This window comes from Triticum aestivum, chromosome 6B (assembly GCF_018294505.1).
Source record: "Triticum aestivum cultivar Chinese Spring chromosome 6B, IWGSC CS RefSeq v2.1, whole genome shotgun sequence".
NCBI classification, from domain to species: Eukaryota; Viridiplantae; Streptophyta; class Magnoliopsida; order Poales; family Poaceae; genus Triticum; species Triticum aestivum.
In genome coordinates, this window is record NC_057810.1 from 582,277,592 (window position 1) to 582,288,547 (window position 10,956).

Genomic DNA, 10,956 nt, shown 5'->3' on the forward strand with positions numbered 1-10,956 from the left:
AGCATCAAGGTTCCGCTATTGGTTATTGACCGGAGACGTGTCTCGGTCATGTTTACATAGCCCTCGAACCCATAGGGTCCGCACGCTTAACGTTCGATGACGATTGGTATTATGGTTTATGTGATATGATGTACCGAAGGTTGTTAGGAGTCCCGGATGTGATCACGGACATAACTAGGAATCTCGAAATGGTCGAGACATAAAGATTGATATATTGGAAGGCTATGTTTGAACACCGAAAAGGTTCCGAGTGGTTCGGGCATTTTTTCGGAGTACCGGGAGGTTACCGGAACCCCCCGGGGAGTCAATGGGCCTTAATGGGCCATAGTGGAAGAGAGGAGGAGGCGGCCAAGGTGCCCCCCCAAAGCCCAATTCGAATTGGGAGGGGGGTCGGCCCCCCTTTCCTTCTCTCCCTCTCCCTCTTCCTTCTTCTCCTACTCCAACTAGGGAAGGGGGAAAACCTACTCCTACTGGGAGTAGGACTCCCCCCCCCTTGGGCGCGCCATAGAGGGTCGGCCCTCCCCCTCCTCCACTCCTTTATATATGGGGGAGGGGGCACCCCATAGACACGAGTTGATCTTTTAGCCGTGTGCGGTGCCCCCCTCCACAGATTTCCACATCGGCCATATCGTCATAGTGCTAAGGCAAAGCCCTGCGCTGGTAACTTCATCATCACCGTCACCACACCGTCATGCTAACAAAACTCTCCCTCGACCTCAGCTGGATCTAGAGTTCGTGGGACGTCATCGAGCTAAACGTGTGCAGATCGCGGAGGTGTCATACCTTCGGTGCTAGGATCGGTCGGATCGTGAAGACGTATGACAACATCAACCGTGTTGTCATAACACTTCCGCTTTCGGTCTACAAGGGTACGTAGACAACACTCTCCCCTCTCGTTGCTATGCATCACCTAGATAGATCTTGCATCGTAGGGAATTTTTTGAAATTACTGCGTTCCACAACGAACTTTAAGCGTGCAGACCCTACGGGTTCGAGAACTATGTAGACATGACCAAGACACCTCTCTGGTCAATAACCAATAGCGGAGCCTGGATGCTCATATTGGCTCCTACATATTCTATGAAGATCTTTATCGGTCGAACCGCTATGTCAACATATGCTATTCCCTTTGTCATCGGTATGTTACTTGCCCGAGATTCGATCGTCGGTATCTTCATGCCTAGTTCAATCTCGTTACCGGCAAGTCTCTTTACTTGTTCCGTAATGCATCATCCCGTAACTAACTCATTACTCACATTGCTTGCAAGGCTTCATATGATGCGCATTACCGAGAGGGCCCAGAGATACCTCTCTGATACTCATAGTGACAAATCCTAATCTCGATCTATGCCAACCCAACAAACACCTTCAGAGATACATGTAGAGCATATTTATAATTGCCCAGTTACATTGTGACGTTTGATAGCACACAAGGCATTCCTCTGGTGTCCGGGAGTTGCATAATCTCATAGTCTAAGGAATATGTATTTGACATGAAGAAAGCAGTAGCAATAAAACTGAACGATCATTATGCTAAGCTAGTCCTGGCCATCTCAGCCCCGGACCTGTCGGCCCACCCAGGCCCGGCCCTAAAATCTAGGGCCTGGGCCCGATGGGCTTGCCGTGGGGCGGGCTTGGGCCTGAGTTTTGAGCCCACCAGCAAGGCCTGGACGGGCTTGGGCTTGCCATATTGGCATTTTAAGGAAGAGGCCCGGCCCACAGCCCTAAGCCCTAAGGGATTTTCACGGCTTTTTACCATATGGGTCGGGCCTGGGCTTGAAAAGTAGGCCCGATGGTAGGGCTTGGGCCTCAATTTTTTGTCGTGGGCTTTTTTAGGCCCGGCCCTTGGCCAGGTATATGCTAAGCTAACAGATGGGTCTTGTCCATCACATCATTCCACTAATGATGTGATCCCGTTCATCAAATGACAACTCATGTCCATGGCCAGGATACTTAACCATCTTTGATCAACGAGCTAGTCTACTAGAGGCATACTAGGGACACGGTGTTTTGTCTATGTATTCACACATGTATCAAGTTTCTAGTTAATACATTTCTAACCTGAATAATAAACATTTATCATGATATAAGGAAATATAAAATAACAACTTTATTATTGCCTCTAAGGCATATTTCCTTCAGTCTCCCACTTGCACTAGAGTGAATAATCTAGTTCACATTGCCATGTGATTTAACACCAATAGTTCACATCTTTATGTGATTAACACCCATAGTTCACATCACCATGTGACCAACACCCAAAGGGTTTACTAGATTCAATAATCTAGTTCACATTGCTATGTGATTAACACCCAAATAGTACTAAGGTGTGATCATGTTTTGCTCATGAGAGAAGTTAAGTCAACGGGTCTGCTACATTCAGAGTCGTATGTATTTTGCAAATTTTCTATGTCTCCAATGCTCTGTATGGAGCTACTCTAGCTAATTGCTCCCACTTTCAATATGTATCCAGATTGAGGCTCAGAGTCATCTGGATCGGTGTAAAAGCTTGCATCGACGTAACTCTTTATGATGAACTCTTTATCATCTCCATAACCAAGAAATATTTCCTTAGTCCTCTTAGGTAACTAAGGATAACTTTGACTGCTATCCAGTGATCCACTCCTGGATCACTATCGTACCCCCTTGCCAAACTCATAGCAAGGCACACAACTGGTCTGGTACATAGCATGGCATACTTTATAGAACCTATGACTGAGGCATAGGGAATGACTTTCATTCTCTTTCTATCTTCTGCCGTGGTCAAGCTTTGAGTCTTACTCAACTTTACACCTTGTAATACAAGCAAGAACTCCTTCTTTGACTGATCCATTTTTAAACTCTTTCAAAAATCTTGTCAAGGTATGTACTCATTGAAAATCTTATCAAGCGTCTTGATCTATCTCTATAGATTTTGATGCCCAATATGTAAGCAGCTTCACCGAAGTTTTTCTTTGAAAAAACTCCTTTCAAACTCTCCTTTATGCTTTCCAGAAAATTCTATGTCATTTTCGGTCAACAATATATGTCATTCACATATACTTATCAGAAAAGTTGTAGTGCTCCCACTCACTTTCTTGTAAATACAGGCTTCACTGTAAGTCTGTATAAAACCATATGCTTTGATCACCTTATCAAAGCGTATATTCCAACTCCGAGATGCTTGCACCAGTCCACAGATGGATCGCTGGAGCTTGCACACTTTGTTAGCACCTTTAGGATTCGCAAAACCTTCTGGTTGCATCATATACAACTCTTCTTAGAGATATCCATTTAAGGAATGCAGTTTTGACATCCATTTGCCAGATTTCACAAAATGTGGCAATTGCTAACATGATTCGGACGGACTTAAGCATCGCTACGGTTAAGAAAGCCTCATCGTAGTCAACCCCTTGAGCTTGTTGAAAACCTTTTGCAACAAGTCGAGCTTTATAGACAGTAATATTACCATCAACATCAGTCTTCTTCTTGAAGATCAATTTATTCTCTATGGGTCGCTGATCGTCGGGCAAATCCACCAAAGTCCACACTTTGTTCTCATAGATGGATCCTATCTCAGATTTCATGGCCTCAAGCCATTTATCAGAATCTGGGCTCATCATAGCTTCTTCATGGTTCGTAGGTTCGTCATGGTCAAGTAACATGACTTCCAGAACAGGATTAGCATACCACTCTGGTGCAGATCATGCTCTGGTTGACCTACAAGGTTCTGTAGCAACTTGATTTGAAGTTTCATGATCATTATCATTAGCTTCCTCTCCAGTTGGTGCAGACATCACGAGAACGGATTTCTTGGATGAGCTCCTTTCCAAATCTGAGAGAAGGTACGGTTACCTTATCAAGTTCTACTTTCCTCCCACTCACTTCTTACAAGAGAAACTCCTTCTCTAGAAAGGTTTCGTTCTTAGCAACAAAGATCTTGCCTTCGGATTTGTGGTAGAGGGTGTACCCAATTGTTTCCTTAGGGTATCCTATGAAGACACACTTTTCCGATTTGGGTTCGAGCTTATCAGGCTGAAGCCTTTTGACATAAGCATTGCATTCCCAAATTGTAAGAAACGACAGCTTAGGTTTGTTGCCAAACCACAGTTCATACGGTGTCGTCTCAATGGATTTTGATGGTGCCCTGTTTAACATGAATACAACTGTCTCTAATGCATATCCCCAAAATGATAGTGGTAAACCGGTAAGAGACATCATAGATCGCACCATATTAATAAAGTGTGATTACGATGTTCGGACACACCATTACGTTGTGGTGTTCTAGGTGGCGTCAGCTATGAAACTATTCCACATTGTTTTAAATGAAGGCCAAACTTGTAAATCAAATATTCACTTCCACAATCTGATCATAGAAACTTTATTTTCTTGTTACGATGATTCTCCACTTCACTCTGAAATTCTTTGAATTTTTCAAATGTTTCAGACTTGTGTTTCATTAAGTAGATATACCCATATCTGCTCAAATCATTTGTGAAGGTTAGAAAATAACGATACCCGCCACGAGCCTCAACACTCATCAGACCGCATACATCGGTATGTATTATTTCCAATAAGTCATTAGCTCATTCCATTATTCTGGAGAACGGAGTTTTAGTCATCTTGCCCATAAGGTACGGTTCACAAGTATCAAATGATTCATAATCAAGTGATTCCAAAAGTTCATTTGCATGGATTTCTTCATGCGCTTTAGTGCCACAAATATGTTGCACTTGCACTACCATTATCAACTTTGCATCTTTGGCATCAATATTATGAATATATGTATCACTATGATCGAGATTCAATAAACCATTTACATTGGGTATATGACCATAGAAGGTTTTATTCATGTAAACAAAATAACAATTATTCTCTGAATTAAATGAATAATCGTATTGCAATAAACATGATCTAATCATATTCATGCTCAACGCAAACACCAAATAACATATATCTAGGTTCAACACTAATCCCGAAGGTAGAGGGAGTTTGCGATGGTGATCTTATCAACCTTGGAATCACTTCCAACACACATTGTCGCCTCGCCCTTAACTAGTCTTTGTTTATTTTGCAACTCCTGTTTAGAGTTACTAATCTTAGCAACTGAACCGGTATCAAATACCCAGGGGTTACTATGAACACTAGTAAGGTACACATCAATAACCTGTATATCAAATATACCTTTGTTCACTTTGCCATCCTTCTTATCCACCAAATGTTTGGGGAAATCTTGCTTCTAGTGACCATTTCCTTTTGCAGTAGAAGCACTCGGTTTCAGGCTTGGGTCTAGCTTTTGGGATTTCTTCACGGGAGTGGCAACTTGCTTGCCATTCTTTTTGAAGTTTACCTTTCTTTCCCTTTGCCCTTTTCTTGAAACTAGTGATCTTCTCAGTCATCAACACTTGATGCTCTTTCTTGATTTCTACCTTCGTCGATTTCAGCATCATAAAGAGCTCGGGAATCGTTCTCGTCATCCCTTGCATATTATAGTTCATCACGAAGTTCCAGTAACTTGGTGATGGTGATTAGAGAACTCTGTCAATCACTATCTTATCTGTAAGATTAACTCCTACTTGATTCAAGCAATTGCAGTACCCATATTTCTAAGCACATGCTCACTAGCTGAGCTATTCTCCTTCATCTTTTAGGTGAAGTACTTGTCAGAGGTCTCATACCTCTCGACGCGGGCATGATTCTGAAATACCAATTTCATCTCTTGGAACATCTCATATGCTCCGTGGCGTTCAAAACCTTTTTAAAGTCCCGGTTCTAAGCCATAAAGCATGGTGCACTAAACTATCAAGTAGTCATCATATTTAGCTAGCCAAACGTTCATAACGTCTACATCTGCTCCTGCAATAGGTCTGTCACCTAGCGGTGCATCAACGACATAATTCTTTTGTGCAACAATGAGGATAAACCATAGATCACGGACCCAGTCCGCATCATAGCTACTATCATATTTCAACTTAGTTTTCTCTAGGAACATATCAAAAAACATAAGGGAGCTATAACGCGAGCTATTGATCTACAACATAATTTGCATATACTATCAGGACTAAGTACATGATAAATTAAAGTTCAATTAATCATATTACTTAAGAACTCCCACTTAGATAGACATCCCTCAAGTCATCTAAATGATACGTGATCCAAATCAACTAAACCATGTCTGATCATCACGTGAGATGGAGTAGTCGTCAATGGTAAACATCTCTATGTTGATCATATCCACTATATGATTCACGTTCGACCTTTCGGTCTCCAGTGTTCCGAGGCCATATCTGTATATGCTAGGCTCGTCAAGTTTAACTCGAGTATTCTGCATGTGCAAAACTGGCTTGCACCCGTTGTATTTGAATGTAGAGCTTATCACACCCGATCATCATGTGGTGTCTCAGCACGAAGAACTTTCACAACGGTGCATACTCGGGGAGAACACTTATACCTTGAAATTTTAGTAAGGTATCATCTTATAAAGCTACCGCCGTACTAAGCAAAATAAGATGCATAAAGATAAACATCACATGCAATCAAAATATATGACATGATATGGCTATCATCATCTTGTGCTTTTGATCTCCATCACCAAAGCAACATCATGATCTCCATCTTCACCGGCTTGACACCTTGATCTCCATCGTAGCATCGTTGTTGTCTCGCCAACTATTACTTCTACGACTATTACTATCGCTTAGTGATAAAGTAAAGCAATTACATGGCATTTGTATTTCATACAATAAAGCGACAATCATTAGGCTCCTGCTAGTTGCCGATAACTTTTACAAAACATGATCATCTCATACAGCAACTTATATCACATCATGTCTTGACCATATCACATCACAACATGCCCTGCAAAAACAAGTTGGACGTCCTCTACTTTGTTGCTGCAAGTTTTACGTGGCTGCTACGGGCTTCTAGCAAGAATCGTACTTACCTACAGCACAAAAACCACAACGGTGATTTATCAAGTTTGCTGTTTTAACCTTCACAAGGACCGGACGCAGTTAAATTTGATTCAACTAAAGTTGGAGAAACATACACCCGCCAGCCACCTTTATGAAAGACTAGTTGCATGTCTGTTGGTGGAACCGGTTTCATGAATGTGGTCATGTAAGGTTGGTTCGGGCCGCTTCATCCAACAATGCCGCCGAATCAAAATAAGACATTGGTGGTAAGCAGTATGACGATCACCGCCCACAACTCTTTGTGTTCTACTCGTGCATATCATCTACGCATAGACCTGGCTCGGATGCCACTGTTGGGGGATGTAGCATGCAATTTCAAAAAAATTCCTACGCTCACGCAAGATCTATCCAGGAGATGCATAGCAACAAGATGGGGAGAGTATGTCTACGTACCCGCGTAGACCGAAAGCGGAAGCATTTATCAACGCGATTGATGTAGTCGTACACCTTCACAATCCGTCCCGATCAAGTACTTAACATACGACACCTCCATGTTCTGCACACGTTCATCTCGATGACGTCCTCGCCTTCTTGATCCAGGAAGATAGGAGAAGTAGTAGATGAGTTCCGGCAGCACGATGGCGTGGTGACGGTGTTGGTGAAGTACAATCTCCGCAGGGCTTCGCCTAAGCACTACGGAAACTATGAGGGAGGATAAACTAGAGCGGATGAGGTTGCCGGCACACAACTTGGTGAATCTTGATGTGTCTTTGGTGCTAGCCCTGCCCCTCTATATATATGTTGAGCCATGGGGTCGAAACTTGGCGCAATAGCCTCCTCAAAGTCGATTTTGCCCGAATGGCAAGTGTCCCACTCGGACTCCAGAACCAAACGCCACAATCCTTGGCGTCTGGCCTAGACGCCATGGGCCTCGGCGTTGGCCCAGGGCCAGATGCCAAGGTCTCCGGCGTTTGGCCTCCTGGCCTCCGGAAAACTCTGTTTGCACCGACTTATCGCCCCGTGGGCCTGACCCCTTGGCCTAACCATATCATCCAATATATGAATCTTAACCTTCGGACCATTCTGGAGCTCCTCGTCATGTCCGTAATCTCATCCAGGACTCCGGACAACATTTAGTAACCAACATACATAACTCATACTATATCGTCAACGAACTTTAAGCATGCGGACCCTACAGGTTCGAGAACTATGTAGACATGACCGAGACACCTCTCTGGTCAATAACCAATAGCGGAGCCTGGATGCTCATATTGGCTCCTACATATTCTATGAATATCTTTATGAAGGAAATATGCCCTAGAGGCAATAATAAAGTTATTATTTATTTCCTTATTTCATGATAAATGTTTATTATTCATGCTAGAATTGTATTAACCGGAAACATGATACATGTGTGAATACATAGACAAACATATTGTCACTAGTATGCCTCTACTTGACTAGCTCATTAATCAAAGATGGTTATGTTTCCTAACCATAGACATGTGTTGTCATTTGATTAATGGGATCACATCATTAGGAGAATGATGTGATTGACATGACCCATTCCGTTAGCCTAGCACTTGATCGTTTAGTATGTTGCTATTGCTTTCTTCATGACTTATACATGTTCCTGTAACTATGAGATTATGCAACTCCCGTTTACCGGAGGAACACTTTGGGTGCTACCAAAAATCACAACGTAACTAGGTGATTATAAAGGAGTACTACAGGTGTCTCCAAAGGTACATGTTGGGTTGGCGTATTTCGAGATTAGGTTTTGTCACTTCGATTGTCGGAGAGGTATCTCTGGGCCCTCTCGGTAATGCACATCACTATAAGCCTTGCAAGCAATGTGACTAATGAGTTAGTTGCGGGATGATGCATTATGTAACGAGTAAAGAGACTTGCCGGTAATGAGATTGAACTAGGTATTGGATACCGACGATCGAATCTCGGGCAAGTAACATACCGATGACAAAGGGAACAACGTATGTTGTTATGCGGTTTGACCGATAAAGATCTTCGTAGAATATGTAGGAGCCAATATGAGCGTCCAGGTTCCGCTATTGGTTATTGACCGAGAATAGTTCTAGGTCATGTCTACATTATTCTCGAACCCGTAGGGTCCGCACGCTTAAGGTTTCGATGACAGTTATATTATGAGTTTATGAGTTTTGATGTACCGAAGGAGTTCGGAGTCCCGGATGAGATCGGGGACATGACGAGGAGTCTCGAAATGGTCGAGACGTAAAGATCGATATATTGGACGACTATATTCGGACTTCGGAAATGTTCCGAGTGATTCGGGTATTTTTCGGAGTACCGGAGAGTTACGGGAATTCGCCGGGGAGTATATGGGGACTTATTAGGCCATACAGGAATAGAGGAGACATGCCAAAAGGAAGGAGGCCTGTGCCCCCCCCCCTCTGGTCCGAATTGGACAAGGGGGGCAGCCCACTTTTCCTTCTCCCTCTCCTCCTCTTTCCTTCTCCAACAAGGAAAGGAGGAGTCCTGGGAGTAGGACTCCCCCCTTGGTGCGCCTCCTCCATAGGCCGGCCACCTCCCCTTGCTCCTATATATATGAGGGCAGGGGGGCACCCCAAAGACACAACAACAATTGATCCTTGAGATCTATTAGCCGTGTGCGGTGCCCCCCTCCACCATAGTCCTCCTCGATAATATTGTAGCGGTGCTTAGGCGAAGCCCTGCGACGGTAGAACATCAAGATCGTCACCACGCCGTCGCGCTGACAGAACTCTCCCTCAACAGGCTAGACCGGAGTTCGAGGGACGTCATCGAGCTGAACGTGTGCTAGAACTCGGAGGTGCCGTAGTTTGGGTGCTTGATCGGTCGGGCCGTGAAGACGTACGACTACATCAACCACGTTGTTCTAACGCTTCCGCTTTCGGTCTACAAGGGTATGTAGATTACACTCTCCCCTCTCGTTGCTATGCATCACCATTATCTTGCGTGTGTGTAGGAATTTTTTTTGAAATTACTATGTTCCCCAATAGTGGCATCCGAGCCTAGGTTTTATGTGTTGATGTTATTTGCACGAGTAGAACACAAGTGAGTTGTGGGCGATACAAGTCATACTGCTTACCAACATGTCATACTTTGGTTCAGCGGTATTGTTGGATGAAGCGGCCCGGATCGATATTACGCGTACACTTACGCGAGACTGGTTTTACCGCCGTGCTTCGCACACAGGTGACTAGCGGGTGTCTGTTTCTCCAACTTTAGTTGAACCGAGTGTGGCTACGCCCGGTCCTTGAGAAGGTTAAAACAGCACTAACTTGACGAACTATCGTTGCGGTTTTGATGCGTAGGTAAGAACGGTTCTTGCTCAGCCCGTAGCAGCCACGTAAAATTTGCAACAACAAAGTAGAGGACGTCTAACTTGTTTTTGCAGGGCATGTTGTGATGTGATATGGTCAAGACATGATGAGATATAAGTTGTTGTATGAGATGATCATGTTTTGTTGAAGTTATCGGCAACTGGCAGAAGCCCTATGGTTGTCTCTTTGTTGCATAAGATGCAAGTGCCAAATAATTGCTTTACTTTATCGCTATACGATAGCAATAGTTGCAAGAGCAATAGTTGGCGAGACGACCATGTGATGACACATTGATATAGATCAAGATGATGAAGATCATGGTGTCGTGCCGGTAACGATAGAGATCATGACAATACTTTGGAGATGGAGATCACAAGCACAAGATGATGATGGCCATATCATATCACTTATATTGATTGCATGTGATGTTTATCTTTTATACATCTTATTTTGCTTAGTTTGACGGTAGCATTTTAAGATGATCTCTCACTAAATTGTCAAGAAGTGTTCTCCCTGAGTATGCACCATTGCGAAAGTTCTTCGTGCTGAGACATCACGTGATGATCGGGTGTGATAGGCTCTACGTTCAAATACAATGGGTGCAAAACAGTTGCACACGCGGAATACTCAGGTTAAACTTGACGAGCCTAGCATATAACAGATATGGCCTCGGAACACGGAGACCGAAAGGTCGAGCGTGAATTATATAGTAGATATGATCA